The sequence below is a fragment of the Sceloporus undulatus genome, chromosome 1, assembly GCF_019175285.1.
Source record: "Sceloporus undulatus isolate JIND9_A2432 ecotype Alabama chromosome 1, SceUnd_v1.1, whole genome shotgun sequence".
Classification (NCBI taxonomy): Eukaryota; Metazoa; Chordata; class Lepidosauria; order Squamata; family Phrynosomatidae; genus Sceloporus; species Sceloporus undulatus.
The window spans coordinates 289,891,040-289,906,079 of record NC_056522.1 but is presented as its reverse complement, the minus strand read 5'-3'; the positions used below and the strand labels follow the sequence as shown (position 1 = coordinate 289,906,079).

At 36.0% G+C, this 15,040-nt stretch overlaps 1 protein-coding gene across 3 annotated transcripts in view; it reads left to right on the top strand.

Moving 5' to 3' along the window:
- Nucleotides 1–15,040, top strand: part of LUZP2 (leucine zipper protein 2) — a 469,570-nt gene that overhangs the window by 61,099 nt on the left and 393,431 nt on the right. The gene's annotated exons all lie outside the window — the stretch shown is intronic.

The following is a 15,040-nucleotide window of genomic DNA, read 5'->3' as shown; positions in this document are numbered from 1 at the left end:
TTGCTGAGGTCTAATTTTAGTCTTGCTGTACATCTACCAGCAACAGCCATTGTAAGTACTGTAAAGGTTTTTTGCCCCATTATACAACCAAAAGTGCAATAGAATCACAGAAAAGACAGTTGCTATAAATGAAAAAAGGAGGATATGGGCCAGTATGATAGCCAAGACCAGAGAACCAAGTATAGTTTGTACAGTCTTGCTAATGAAAAGTACTACTCTGAATCAGTATTTTGAAAGCAACATAACCAATTATTTGAATTCTACTTTATCAGATTGTACCTACTGTAATGCTTAAGCCTGAGCAATGCCTGTACAAACCATATCATCCAATTGTTCTGCTTTGGCAGGGACAGTCCTGATTAATCCTCTGTTGATCCACTTTTCCAGCTGTTTTTAAAATGTCAGTTTCTCTTCTCCTCTTCTTTCCCTCTTTGTCCTTAGTTTACTACAATTGCTGCAAAGTGCAAAAACAAGGGGATAGGAGAGGAGAAGGCAGAGTCTTGCCCTTCCCCGGAAGTTCAAACAAAAGAAAACTGCTGCAGCATCTCCTAGCTTGTGTCCCCTTCCTCATTCATAACTTTTGTCATCTTGATCACACTCTGATGTTGCTTGGCCACACATGTGCTGGTTTTCATCTGTGAAATGTTGAAGAGTATGAAAAAGTTACAAACCAAAAGGATCGAAAGTTTCTCAAACCTAATTGAATTTAAAACCATCTGTTTAAATAATAAGGTAATATTTTTGTTACCATTGTTGAACTAACAAGCGCACCTTGCTACAGCTTATGTGAACATTGAAATGAAAGTACTTCAGTCTAAGAGGAAATGTGGGAAGGATGCAGGTATGAAATCATTGGCTTCTAAAGTCAAGCTTGAAAAACATGTGAAGCTTAGATAAGCAGACGGGCTTTGGGATGTTTTATTAAACATGATCTTTAATCGTTGTTGGAACTGCCATATTAAGTATGGTGGATATTGCTGATATCCTTTCTTCTGTCAGCAGTCTTCAAGCTCCCCTCCAGTAAGAAAGCATTTTGAGAGGCTTATGGTAAAAAGAAAAGGGGACAGGTGCAGTGACAGCAGGACCCTTGGTTGCTGTTTTTTTTTAAAAAAAATCCTTGACATTATGTAGGTGGTACAAGAGCTGCTTGCAACAGCTTGCAGGATATAGAGGAAGTGATTCAACCATCCTGTTCTCAGTTCCACAGCACAGAAAAACACAAAGCAAAAGGCAGGCTCAATTTATAAGCTAATGAGTGGTTTGTTCTGCAAGGCATCACTTCCTTTTTGATACACACAGAAGTGCTTAATTATCTCTCTCTCTCTCTCTCTCTCTTTCTCCGCACCCCATGCCTATCCCCAGGTATATGGAGAATACACAGTTATTCTCATTTCTCTGAGGAAGAATTTAAGCTGAGAAGCACTACTCACAATTCTCAATATTGAAGGCATTATCATTTGTGTAGTTTCCTTCACAGCTGTGTAAGCCTTATCACAAACAATGCACAGAATACAAATGTAGAATACATAGTCATTGCTGAGGAACTTCTTTGGCAAAAATCATTGGAGGTAGGTAGTCCATAGACAAAAGGGAAAGGCCGTCTTTACCAGAAAACGGGAAAATTTTAATGGGGCCTTGCTGCTGGTTCAGCAAATTATATAGCATCTTTAAAGTGCATAATAAAACCGATGGTGGATTCACCACACCTTTGAAATTATGCCAATGGTTGCCACTGAAGGAAGCAACAGCAGAAGCAAAGGTCACCTCAGTCATCACTGTGTCAACACAATAAGATGATGACACAGTTTCTGTTTGGCTAGCAGTTCTTCTGATATCAGCAGATGGCACTACAGATCACCAGCCAGTCAGGAACAGATGCTCTGCTCCAACACTATGCCCCTCATATCATAGCCCCACAGGACAATTTAATAACTACTGATACCAAATTAGGTATAGGCAGATCAGTCTGTTTATGATTCATGTCCATTTTGCATGTGTTTAGCCATAAATGTGACCCAGTCTGTTTTCTCAAAGTTTTATGAACCACATGAGAATTGTCATTCAGTTTTCACAATTTTCTCCTGAATTGTGTATCTTAACATGTGAGTCAGTCAGTGTACTATAGGGTCTTATGGTGAAAGAAAATGACCATTTTGATCAACATCATATGCATAACAGCCAACAATCACTTTTAAAATCTTTGTCCTAATATTTTGCTAGCAACAGCATATCAGGTTACACAAAGAACATATTCTCAAGTAAACAAAATCCACAAAGAATCATAACCGTAGATAATTTTTGCATTTGTCCAAAGCTGTTTTCATCAGACATGCTGTTCAACAAAATAAAAAGAATATTTCCCCCTAATACCAATATATAACTATATATATATATATATATATATATATATATATATATAGTATCAATATATATAGTATATATTGGTATATATAGTATATAGTACCAATACCAATATATAAATATATATAAAGGGGGATTGTACATGCACCGATAGAAGATATAGACACCTTTGGGTCTCTCCCCTCCAGTTAGAAATAAATAAGAAAGATTCATTTTTTCTTCCTGCGGCTTACTAAATCTAATCAAACTTGGCAAGAGTAGATAAAGAGAGGGAGCCTACTATTTACAACAAACAGCCAAGAAAACCCATCAAGAATATAGGACAATAAAGGTCCACTGTTTGCTGTGTTGTGGAAAAGCGATCATGGTAAGAATGGCAACAGAAGCTAAGGAGATGAGTCCTCTTATGAAAAATGAAGTGACTCACTTAAATAACTAGATGCATATTATCAAAAATAAATCGGATAAACTTTTGGACGCTTTCAAGAATGTTTATTTGACTGTCCAGGAACTTTCTAAAGATATAAGAGAAATCAAACAAACAGCAAATGATGTGTGGGAGGGCTTGAATGAAAATAGCAGTGAGATCTCAGAACTCAAGAAACAGATGGCTGACCTTGAGCAGAGATTAGCCTATGCAGTCAACAGACAGAGGAGGAGGAACCTGAGACTGAAAGGCTTACTTCCAAACATACATGCATCAGAATTAACAGAGACTTTTAAAAGCATGGTAGAAGGACTATGGAATAGATTTACTGCCAGACGATATTGAGAAGACACATCGTAGCCTTGGACAACCTAAGCAAAAACAAAAGCAAAAATTTAATAAATATAATCCAGATGTCATTGTCCTATTTCTTAGGGAGAAGCCTAAATACTTTGTATTTAAGAAATTAAGATCTGTGCACAACTTAGAGTTTAAAGGGACAAAAGTGCAAGTCTTTCTAGACCTATCCACTGAAACCAAAAAGCAGAGAAATCAATTGGAACCAGTAACGACTTGTCTGATCGAGGCTGGTCAAAAGTCTATGTGGGGTTTTCCAACAACTAAACTGGTATTAAAAAATGGAGAACTATTGAAGGCCAGAAATCTAGAGGAAGGTCAGACGCTGTTAGAACAACTGGGAATTAAACAACAGAGTGGAAAAGAATCCAGGTGTGATCAGGCAGAGGCAGCAGCAGAAAAGGAACCAGACAGTGAGCTGGAGAAAAGAGCTACGAGTATGGAGTTGCAAAAGAGAGGCAGAGAGAGAAGAACAAAGAAAGGGAAGTGAAAGCAGGACAGTCTGCAAGAAATGCAAATTGCACTATATTCAGTGCTGGAAGGGACAAACATATATTTATATGGTTATTTTGGCTAACAAATTATAAATGGTACTTTGGAAAACAAGGTTTCAGATTCAGTAATAATTAAAGGTGAAACAGAAGATCTGTAATTATAAAGATGGAAGTCCTAAGTACATATGTACATATGGTACATATGGGATGTAGGGGTTATTTATGTTTGAGAGTCATTAACAGTAGTACAATAATGATGTTTGGTTTGGTATTGTGCTCAATCAAGAAGAAAAAATAAGGATGATGTTAAAATTGTACTGAAGGACTTTTGAATGGTTTAACATGGGGGAATAAGGATAGAGGTTCTGAATAATGTAATATTTGGGAGAGTAAATGAAAGGTAAAGTTTAGGAACTGGAAGGGGATGCCACAAAATATTCACCCTCGATATCCCCTTTAATGTAGCCATTTGCAATTATTAAATTCATTTTGTGGGCCAATTGGGTAAAATAGAGACCAGCCCGATTGAAGCTTCTATCCTTGGAACACTTGGGTGGCAAGTCTAAACCTGCCTCCAATTCTGGTTGGTCAAGGTGGTAATCCACATATAGGTCTGATTCATTCGGGCCAATTCTAGCATTACCGTCCCCTGCCAGTATTACAAGGGCTTTGGGGTAGAGGGCTATTAGTTCTGCAAATTCTCACCAAAATAATGCAATAATGAATGTTCAAAGGAGTATTAAGGCACTTTGTTCCTTTTATTTTAATAAGGGTAGTCAGTATACTCCTGCTGCCCTTGAGGTATTTGTTGTTAAAATTCTAGCTCAACTTTCGAGTATCTAAGTATTCATAAGCAAAAAAGAGCTTTTATATTGGCAAGGTTAAATATCCTTCCATCAGCGCTTCTGGAAGGAAGATATTATATAAAAAAGTACCTTACCACTGTTGGTTTTGCCTTTGTGGTCTCAAGAAAGTCGAATCAACCAGCCACATCCTTCTTTGTTGTCCCTTTATATGGAGTCCCGTGCTTAAGCAGCTACCCAGAAGACAGAAGAAATTTTATGTCGAATATCTTTTAGCAGATTGCAATAAATATGTAACCAGTAGAGTTGCTAAATTTCTGGCAGCTGCAATTACTCTCTGTATAAGATATTTGAAACAAATACAGTAAACCGTGTAAAAATGTTTATAGCTGCTATTATTATTGCAGATACTATGTCATTTGTTGTATGAAATTCTATTTCTTTTTATGAATAGTGATGATGTTAGTCTATATGTATAAGGATGAGATATGCCTTATATATTTTTTCTCTTAATTTTTAATTTTTAATTTTTAACATAAATTCTTTCTTGAACAAACACCTGCAAATGGGTGGATATTCTTGTTAATTGATACTTAAATGATTATGCTAAAGAAATCTTTTTGTAACATTTCTATAATCCTCTTCTCAATTGACACATGACAGAGACTTTTATGCCATTCTTGATCAATCGCTGATATGTATGGACATTGTATTGTGTTTACATGGATACTTGGTCACTATGGTATTTTTATACTGGCTCTATGCCTTAATAAATTGTTGTTGTTGGAAGGGGATGCAACATGAAGAATGCAATTCAGCAAGAGTACCAGCAATGGTGACAGGCATTTTTTTCTTTGTACACCCTCCAGGGAAGGGGGGGAGGACCATAAGACTGGGAGGGGGAAGGAGATAAAGGCTGTTCAAGATGTGGGTGCTGAAAATTCAAATTAAACAAGGGTCGGGTTGAGATGAAAGGAATTAATATCCTTTCTCTCAATGTTAATGGTTTGAGTCCTCCAGTCAAGACATATAGACTGTATAAATTATTAGAAGACAAGAATGTGGACATCCTTATGCTTCAGGAAACTCATCAATCAATCAATCAATCAATCAATGCTTCTCAATTATGCTAAATGGAATAAACAGTTTGAATCTAGAGACATTAATAAAGCCAAAGGAGTGGCTGTTTTAATGAGGGAAGGAATTAACTTACAAACAGAAAAAAAACACTAAAAGAAACAGAGGGGAAGTACATATTAAAGGGAATCTAATGAATTTGAAAGTTACCTTTGCCTGCATTTATGCACCGAATGCTAACCAATGCACATTTATAAAGAAGTCCCCCCCCCCAAAAAAAAACTAGATCACTTTAGTGAAGGAGATTTGTTTGTTGGTGGAGATTATAATTTTAATTTAAACAAACACAAAGTCAGGTGGGGTAAAATATAGGCATTCAGGAATAAATTTAAATAAATTGGATATGATAGAGGGTAATGAAAAAGTATTTGGCAGATAACTTGCTGTTTGATATTATTAGGGATAGAAGATTGAAATATACTGGAGAAAGGAAGGTAGCAGCTTTGAACTTGGGTTGGGAAATTCTGCTTGACAAGGTTAAAGGAAATACTGAGTACAAGGAAGTCAATAATGTAATTAAATCCATCTCTCACATACTGAATGTAAGTTACTAATTGTTAATAGTATATTATACTCTATCAAGCCATGTTGGGGGGGGAGGGGGGAGGAGGCTTACGCAACACTGCTTGTATATATGTTAAAATAATTAAATAAAATCATTAAAAATAGAAAAATAGAAAAAGAATAATATGTGTGTGTGCTCGCATGTGCATGTGTGTATGAACACACACACACACTACCTATCCGTCAGGACTCAAACACTGAAAGATATTGAAATATGGGGATATGAGCATACATCTCCAACAGACACTGACCATAGAACTGCGTTGGAGGAGCTACAAAGCCCTAGTGGAGTATTCTCTCTAGGAATCTCTAGGTCTTTCAGTGCAACTTTTAGTTAAAGTTGACCACAGAGTCACACTGGAGGACATAGATATTCCTAGAGAGAACATATTAATAAAATCCGCAAATATCAAATCCGCAGATATGGAGGGATGAGTGTAATGAGATAGATAATTCACACATTAAGATAATTCATGGAACCCTTTATGTCAACGTTGTACTACATAGTACATAATAACTATGGTACTGTTTAGTAGATTACAGCCAGAACCTGCCAAATCCCACTTACTGCTAAACAGCCACTGGTACAATGCAGTCCGTTCCACCTGTCAAACAAGAATTGGCTGCCTAATATTGCCATCCCCTTCTGTGAATGATTTGAATATTGAGTCAACAAATGGTAAATCCAAATAATTCAATGGCTCTGCTCTAATCAGGTTAACAAAAGGATCAGAACATAAATTATTATTTATTTCTTACTCTTATAAATTATCCAATAAGCAGGGTTGTCTGGGTTGTGTACTTCTCCTCTTTCTGTCCCTGATGCTAGAGTTTAATTTGCATTAAACCTACTATACCATGAAAAGGAACAATTAAAGGACAGATCCCATTCTGCATATACTCTTCTACATATATAACAAAGACCATATATTCTAATCAAGGTTCATTAATGTTTAAATAAGACCAAGATGGGACTTAAATTCCATAATACTGTAGAGGTTGAAAAACTAAGCACTTTTGAGTAAGATAAATCTGATGAAAGTATACACAGCACTTAAATGCAAGAAAAATGCATGAATTTAGAATGACACAAGGGGCACAGCACAAATATAGTAAGCAATATATCACTAATCTTCCCCAAGATGACACACACCTGTTTAATTATTGATCCATCCATTCATTCATACTTATGGTCTATATTATTTCAAGGGCAGATGAGAGATCATTTTAATGTACCTTTTCCAGGCCACTGATAGAATAGTGATGGGTATATTCCTGTCTACATACCAGAAACTGAAATACGTTCTATACAACTAGCATACTTTTTACTATGAGAACAGGAGCAATTTGGATCTTGTGGATCTTTTGCTTTGGAGGTATGCTGTTTAAATGATGCAGTTCTAAGGACTGGAGGACTTCCTTACCTTGCTCCCTGATCACTGCTGGAAATGGCACTACCCATACCAATAAATATTGTAAAAAGTTTGCTTTGAACTTTTATCTAACTGCTTTAAGGTCTGAAAATCTTTTTCTTTCTGCCTAAATACAAGCTAAAACAGAGACAACTATTTCAACTTTCTCCATAACCATACGGGAAATTCCCATTGAAATGCCTGGCATTGAACTGAGGTGTTCGTAGTTCTACATCTGTAAAGTGGAAAAATATATTTAATTCATGTCTTCCCAGGAAGTTGTCAGAAGTGTCTAGAATGGGTCAAGTGTGTTGAGATGTCCCATTACTGTCATCTCTGGAGCATCAACAAAGAGTTGTTAATGACAAAGCTGTTAAAAGTCATACAGAAAAAGAAAAAAAATGATGTCAGAATCTTGTTTCAGCAGTTTGCTTAAAATAGTGTTTAACCTGGTATTAAGTGAGAGTTGATGCAGGTAGAGGTCCCACTCATGAAAAACTAACTTGAGCAAACATCTCAAACAAGTTTCAGGCATGTGACTCTGACACCATAACTTTTCTTCCTTTGTACTTTGCCTGATAAAAAAAAAGCTGGTGAACATTGAAAGCTGGCATAAAATACTTTGGGCTCGAACAGACGGGCCAAAATAAAGATGCTTTGGGTCTCTTTGGAGGTATGCTGTTTAAATGATGCAATTCTAAGGACTGGAGCATAGCTTTGCCACAGCTTCTGGCCTCTTAAGATGTCTGTGTCATTTAAACAGCATACCTCGAAAGAGACTTGAAGCAGCTTTATTTTGGCCTCTTTGGGCCCTTTGTTCCTTTCGATTGGCCTAATAAAGACATCACTGCAATGTGTGTTTTGTTCAATGGCCAAAACAACTCATCCTAAATATATTCTTTCTCCAGTTATATCCTTTCCATGTCAAGCAATAGAGGGAAAATAGGTACACCAGCCGAAGAACTGGAATTAATATTTCCCTGTTAAGAGTTGGTCAGGGACTTAAAAAGACCATATAGATCACTTTCACACATTGCCAGCACAATGGCTTGATTCAATTGCTAACCTCAACTACAATAGATCCACTGAGGTGTGAACTCTCCTACTCATGCTTTTGTCATGAGCACTTTATTTATAAAAGGAGCATGAATGTGAAGACCTTCAGGTGATGTTTGATTGACACTCCAAGCACCCAATTAAATAGAGATGCTAGGAAATCTGGTTCAACATCTTCAAAGGTTGGTGGCCAAATCCTATGACAAATGAATTAGAAAGTTGGGTGTGTTTAGCTCAGGAAAAAGAAGAGTGATGAGTAGCGCAATAGTCATATTTAAATATCTGAGTCTGTAGCAAGGATGGAACAAGCTTATTTTTTGTTTTTCCACAGACCAGAACACAAACCAGTGGATTCAAATGTCAAGAAAAGAGATTGTACCTAAACATTTGCTGTAAGAGCTGTTGAACAGGGGAATAGACTACTAGATGGTGGCAGAATTTCCTTCTTTGTAGGTCTTTAAACAGAGGTTGGGTGGTTATCTCTCCAGAAGGCTTTAGTTTTGTATTCTTACATGGCAGTGGATTGGGCTAGATGGCTCTTCCAAATCTATGATCTATGATTCTATGATCTGGAGAGCTTCAAGATTCTTAATGCTACATATTATTTTGCAAAACTGTTATATATTTATTTATTTATTCATTTTATTCTCTCAAGATTCTCGATTATATTAGTTTTGTGCTTTTAACAATGTGAAAAATTAAACAAGAATAAATACTGCAGCTAACAGCACGAGAGACAACACTGCACAGTACAAAGACATATGGGCTTACATCTAATTGTCAGTCTCAAGCAGAGTTAAACCATTGAATCAATTGCCAAAGGGTAAGTTAACTGTTACATAAGTTTCATTTATTCAGTGGGTCTACTCTAATTGGGACTAGCAGTTGGATAGCCAAGCGATACATCATGGCAAATGAATTCTAGCGAATGTTTCCCCCACTTAAGGTGAAGAAACACAACTATGACTTAGACTCTAGATATGAAAAGAATGTTAACACCTGTAGAAACCGAACCATATGAGAAACGGGAATATAAAGAAAAGATTCAAAGGAGGATGGTTTGCCAGTTTTCAGATATTTGAAAGTATGGGGATAAAAATAATATTCCAAAATATAATAATAATAATAATAATAATAATAATAATAATAATAATAATAATAATTTATTAACCGCTTTTCCCAGGATCAAAGCAGTGTACAACATACCAGCAAAAACAAAACAAAAAAAATGTTTTTAAGATAGCCAAGAATTTTTTTTTATTGTTGGGAAATCCTTACAAGAGAATTATATCAGTGTGGGACTCATTTTGCACAGAAATGAAGATTTTTGTACATAAACTGTACTTTTCTGTACAGAAAATGCTGCTACTTATGCAAAAATTACTGTTTTCTGCACAAAAACATTACATGTGAATTGTGTGCAGAATAATTCCAATCACAGTGTTTTCAGCACAAGAGAGATAAAACAAAACACAGAGAAAATGAGAATACTTTTCTAAGTGAAAAGGGGGGAAATTTTCTTGTTTCCTATAATAAGAAAGTTAATAAATAATTACCTCACTATGTGGTACCCACAAGAGGACTGGTCGTTTGTCTTTTGGAGTTACTGAGAAAATAACACCGTGTGAAAGTCAAACATCAGAATAACATTTCTGCAGTAAAATGAACTTTTTAGGGAAGTATAGGAAATAACTTTGTACATATACCTGCTGAAGATTATTTAAGTGAAGAGCAGGAATCATACAGCCCTCCAGATATTGCTGGATGGCAGCTCTTGGCTCTCATCACCGTTGGTTCTATAGGCTAAGAACGGCAGGCCAACAGCATCTGGAAGACCACATAATTCCCATCCCTGATGTAAATAGGCTATGTTAAAGACTGGTATCAAATTAAACATCTGACATATTTGTTACAAGGAATACTGTGAATTACTTTATAACATATGCAACTTGTATAAGTGGAGAACCCTACCTGTCTTTCAAGAACACATTCTCATATGGACAAATAATGAATGGACATATCTTCAACAATTTTTGTAATACTGGGATCAATTTAAGCTCTACATTCTAAAATCACTGGAATTTCTTCTGGGCATATTTGAAACTGCCTGTTTCACACACTTTATTTGTCAAAACAACTCCATTTCTGCATATGAGTATATGGAGTATATGGATGTTGCATAAATAGAAAATAACATGAAAGTCTGTGGCTTGCTTTAAAAGAAACTGAAAATCATATATAGGATGAATCCTGTAAACAATAAAGGACACTACACAAAAGTTTCACTTGGGAAAATCCATCAAAATGAGAGAAACTATAAAGCTAGTAGAGACACTGCTAGTAAAAATTATGCTTTCCCATTCATCTTTTTCAATACCAGAAAGCTAGAAAACCACAACTGTAAGTAAACTATTATATTAAAAGAAATGTAAAATTACCTGATGTAAAGCCTTCTGTTTTTAACAATGATCTGCTGGAATTATAAAATAATTCCAATATAATTAGAATTATATTCTAAATTGTACTTAATTGCACTTCTCTCTTGGGATTTGAGTTTTATTTCTAAAAATAAATTGAAATATATTTATTTAAACATATATCAGTTTTGTGAACTACTTAAAGGTAGTAGCTACCTTTTTTATTATTATTTACAATTGTAATACACTACATAAACTTTATAGTTTCTCAAAAATAGTGGTGTTAGTTTACAAAATGCTTTCTGGACTGTAGTTTATTGCCATTCAATCAGATGGCATTTGTTCATCAGTAGCATTAATCACAACTGCAGAATCCAGCAGAAAGTAGCAAAGCAAACTCAAACAATTGTTGCTGCAAAACAATAAAAGAAAGCAAAATATGTTATCCCTCCAAATTTGTTCAGAATTAATTCAGAATTCAGGCATTTACTTACTTAGGGCCTGTACAGATGGGGGGAAGGGGCAGACAGAGGCTGCCCCCTTTCCCCCCCAGATAGTGGCCATGCCAACGAAACAGCGTGGCAATGATATACCATGAAAAAGAAGCCGTGAAATGCAGCTCCTTTCTCCGCCACTACCGAGACACCTTTAGTGCCTTGGAGTGGCATGGTAATGTCCTTCATGTGCCATGCTGTATGGACACAGTGCATGAGGTACATAATCTGTGCACACAGCATCTGAATGTGCGCATGCCAAGATGGAGCCCAGATAGTGCGATAGGGCTCACAAGCGTGTGGATGCTCCCCTCTCCTGAGCCCTAATTTTGGCCCCAGGTTGGTGCATAGCACCAGTCTGTACTGGCCCTTTCTTACTTACACAATTATTTACAATGATATATATTATTTGCACCAATTAGCTCAACATCTGGAAATGTGCAACTGCTTGTACAGTGTTTTACATGAATATAAAGTCCCAACAGGATCCAAGCCTAAGTTTATGCCATCTCAAATAAAGTAAAGTTTATACAGTAGGCCCTTGTTATCCACTGGGATTTGGTTCCAGGACCCCCTGTGGATACCAAAATTGGTGGATGCTCAAGTCCCATTAAATACAATGGAATAGTGAAATGTTGTCCCTCATATAAAATGGCGAAATCAAGCCTTGCTTATTGGAATGATATATATTTTAAATATTTTCAAGCCATGGATGCTTGAATCCATGGATAAAAAATCTGTGGATATGGAGGGCCAACTGTAATTTAATAAAGACTTTGAAAATGAACTGAAACCAACTCTGAGCTGGCCAAATTCAATAGATACATGCATTCTCAGCATGGCATGGGCCATGTGGTAACAAGCTACCACATAAGTATTAAAGTTGTGAGTCTCTGAGACAAAAGAGGTGACTACCTCTGCCCAGCACTAAAATGATGAATACATAGAGGGGACTTGAAGAGTTAGACACTCAAAACCCTGGTCCTGGATAGATAAAATCTATTTCAGTTTCTTCTATATTTAATTTTTTTAAAGTAAATTCTCAAGTACTTTTCATTACAAATAAGAAGAAATTTGCACAGGTTATTATAAAAAAAACTAAATTCCCATCTATTGTCCTGTTGATGATCAGGGAAGTATGGAGCTTTCCCAAATTCATCTACCTAGGAGAACCAGGTGATAAAAATTCAGTGGACTTTGAATGGCCCAAGAACTGAAGCTGGAGAACTACCAATATGGTAAACAATGATTATTTTCTTGAGTATTACTCTCCGGAAAAGATGCAACACAACAGCTTGCAAAGCATCATTGTTTTATATTATCAAGTTTTTGAGGTTTTATGTGATGGTTCTTCTTAGAGAGCTATAGTTGAGAAAATAAGTCTGTCTACCAGAAGATTTTTATTTATTTATTTTTTAGCTACAGCCTGTTGCTGAATCTCTTTCAGAGCCCACTGGGTTTCTGAACTGAACTGTGAACTAATCTCTACTAAAGGAACTAGTAAAAAATGTCTTGAGCAGAAGTCATCTCCTGTTGCCACACACTGTTGATCAGATTTATAACTGAGTTCAATTTAGCCTCCGATCGTTTCATTTAGCCCAGATTCTACTCTCAGTTGAACATGCTACCCACAGTGATTTTGAAAGAAAGCCAAAAAATGGAACATGAAGGGATAACTGGTAAAACAATCACATGACCATTTATGATAAGCATATTGGGAAGAACTCATATCTTATCACCTAGAGAAGAAATGCTCTTTTAACAGCCAAAAAGACACATCCAGACTTGGTTCACATAGTTGAAAGTGTATTCTTGATTGCAACCAAATCTTAGTGTTATTTTCACCAATTATGGTGTGAGCTTAAAAATATGTGTATGTTAGGAGCAGATTTGTAAAAAATGTGCAAGTTATGTGCAAAAGTTTCATTTCCATTTTGTATCATATCACATGAACAAACATTTATGAAATAAATGTTCTTTCTCAAGAGTATGATATTCCAGATCTTTGTCTTCTTTCACTTTATGGAGATTATCGTACAGCTTAAAAAAGCAATTTACCACCCCAGAATTGAATTCTAATTCAGGCTGCATCCAGATACTGTCACATGCATAAAAATGGATTCAAACTATTTAACCTCAACATTTGGAAAAAAATTCCTGGCAGTAAGAACTGATTCACAGTGGAATACACTGCCTCAAAGAGTGGCAGAATCTCCTTTGGAGATCTTTAAACAGAGACTGGATGGCCATTTGTCAGGGGTGCTTTGATTGTGAGTTCCTGCATGGCAGGGTGTTGGACTTGATGGCCCTTGTCTTCTCTTCCAATTCTATGATTCCACGATTTTATGAAAATAAATGTACAGAACTAAAAATATGTTTATTTTGTGCACAAATGGGGAAAAGTGCATTATTATTATTAACCTTTATTTATAAAGCGCTGTAAATTTACACAGCGCTGTACATGCAATCTTTTTAATTGGACGGTTCCCTGCCCTCAGGCTTACAATCTAGAAAGACATGACACAAAAGGAGAAGGGAGTGGTGGTGGGGAAGGGGCCTTTCTAGTAGGATAATACATATAAAATACATAGCAATACAGGAAAGGATTCAATAAAACAGACAACAAAAGAGTATCATTAAAATGTGTCCATTAGGAAAGAAATATTTCAAAATAAAAAATGAATTTTGATGGAGGAAGACCAAAGTCATTTAATAACTTAACACAGAACTTGAATGAGAAGAAATTGGTGGTGGGACTGTGAGGAGTTGGGGGGGGGGGGTTAAGAGGAGAAAACAGATATTTGTCATGGCTTGTGAATGTATTGTGGGTTGTGAATGTATTATTTAAGAACTAAAGACAGCTATTAATGAATATTTGTAATTAAACAATTCTCTTATCCCATGAAAACAAGTGTAGTCCTGTGCACATATACTTCTTCCACATTTCTTGGGGAAGTGCACTTGAAAATACTCATCTATTCAAAGTAGCAAGAGCTTCTGAAGTGAATGTTGTTTTCTCAAATGGGTTTCACAGTTATGTGGAGGCTCTTTTTCTTCACAGGCAAGCACAGAATGCAGTGATGGCTGATGCTTTCTCTCCATCATAAACCAAGATGCCACATGACAAGATAAAATAACAGCTTGGAAGACAACAGCACTCTTACTTTAGGCAAGGAAATCAGAAAACAACTGCATAACATGATCATAGCATTTGGCAGCTTCACATCTAATGTGTAATAAAACAGCAGTGCATATCTTTTTCATTTTAAATTCATTTTTTTAATTGATCTGATTTGAAAGAGAGGCACAACTTTACATGTGTTATTAAGAACCATTTCTCATGTGAATTTTTTAGGGAGTAAAGATAATAGATTAAGCAACATACAACTACAATTAAATATTTTAATGCCATCCCAGGCATCACCTTTTTAATGTATATGATACTGGGTCCTGACCTTCATCCAAAGATTTGTGATTGCCAATGAAACCTCCTAAATGTTTCTTCATTAACACTGCTA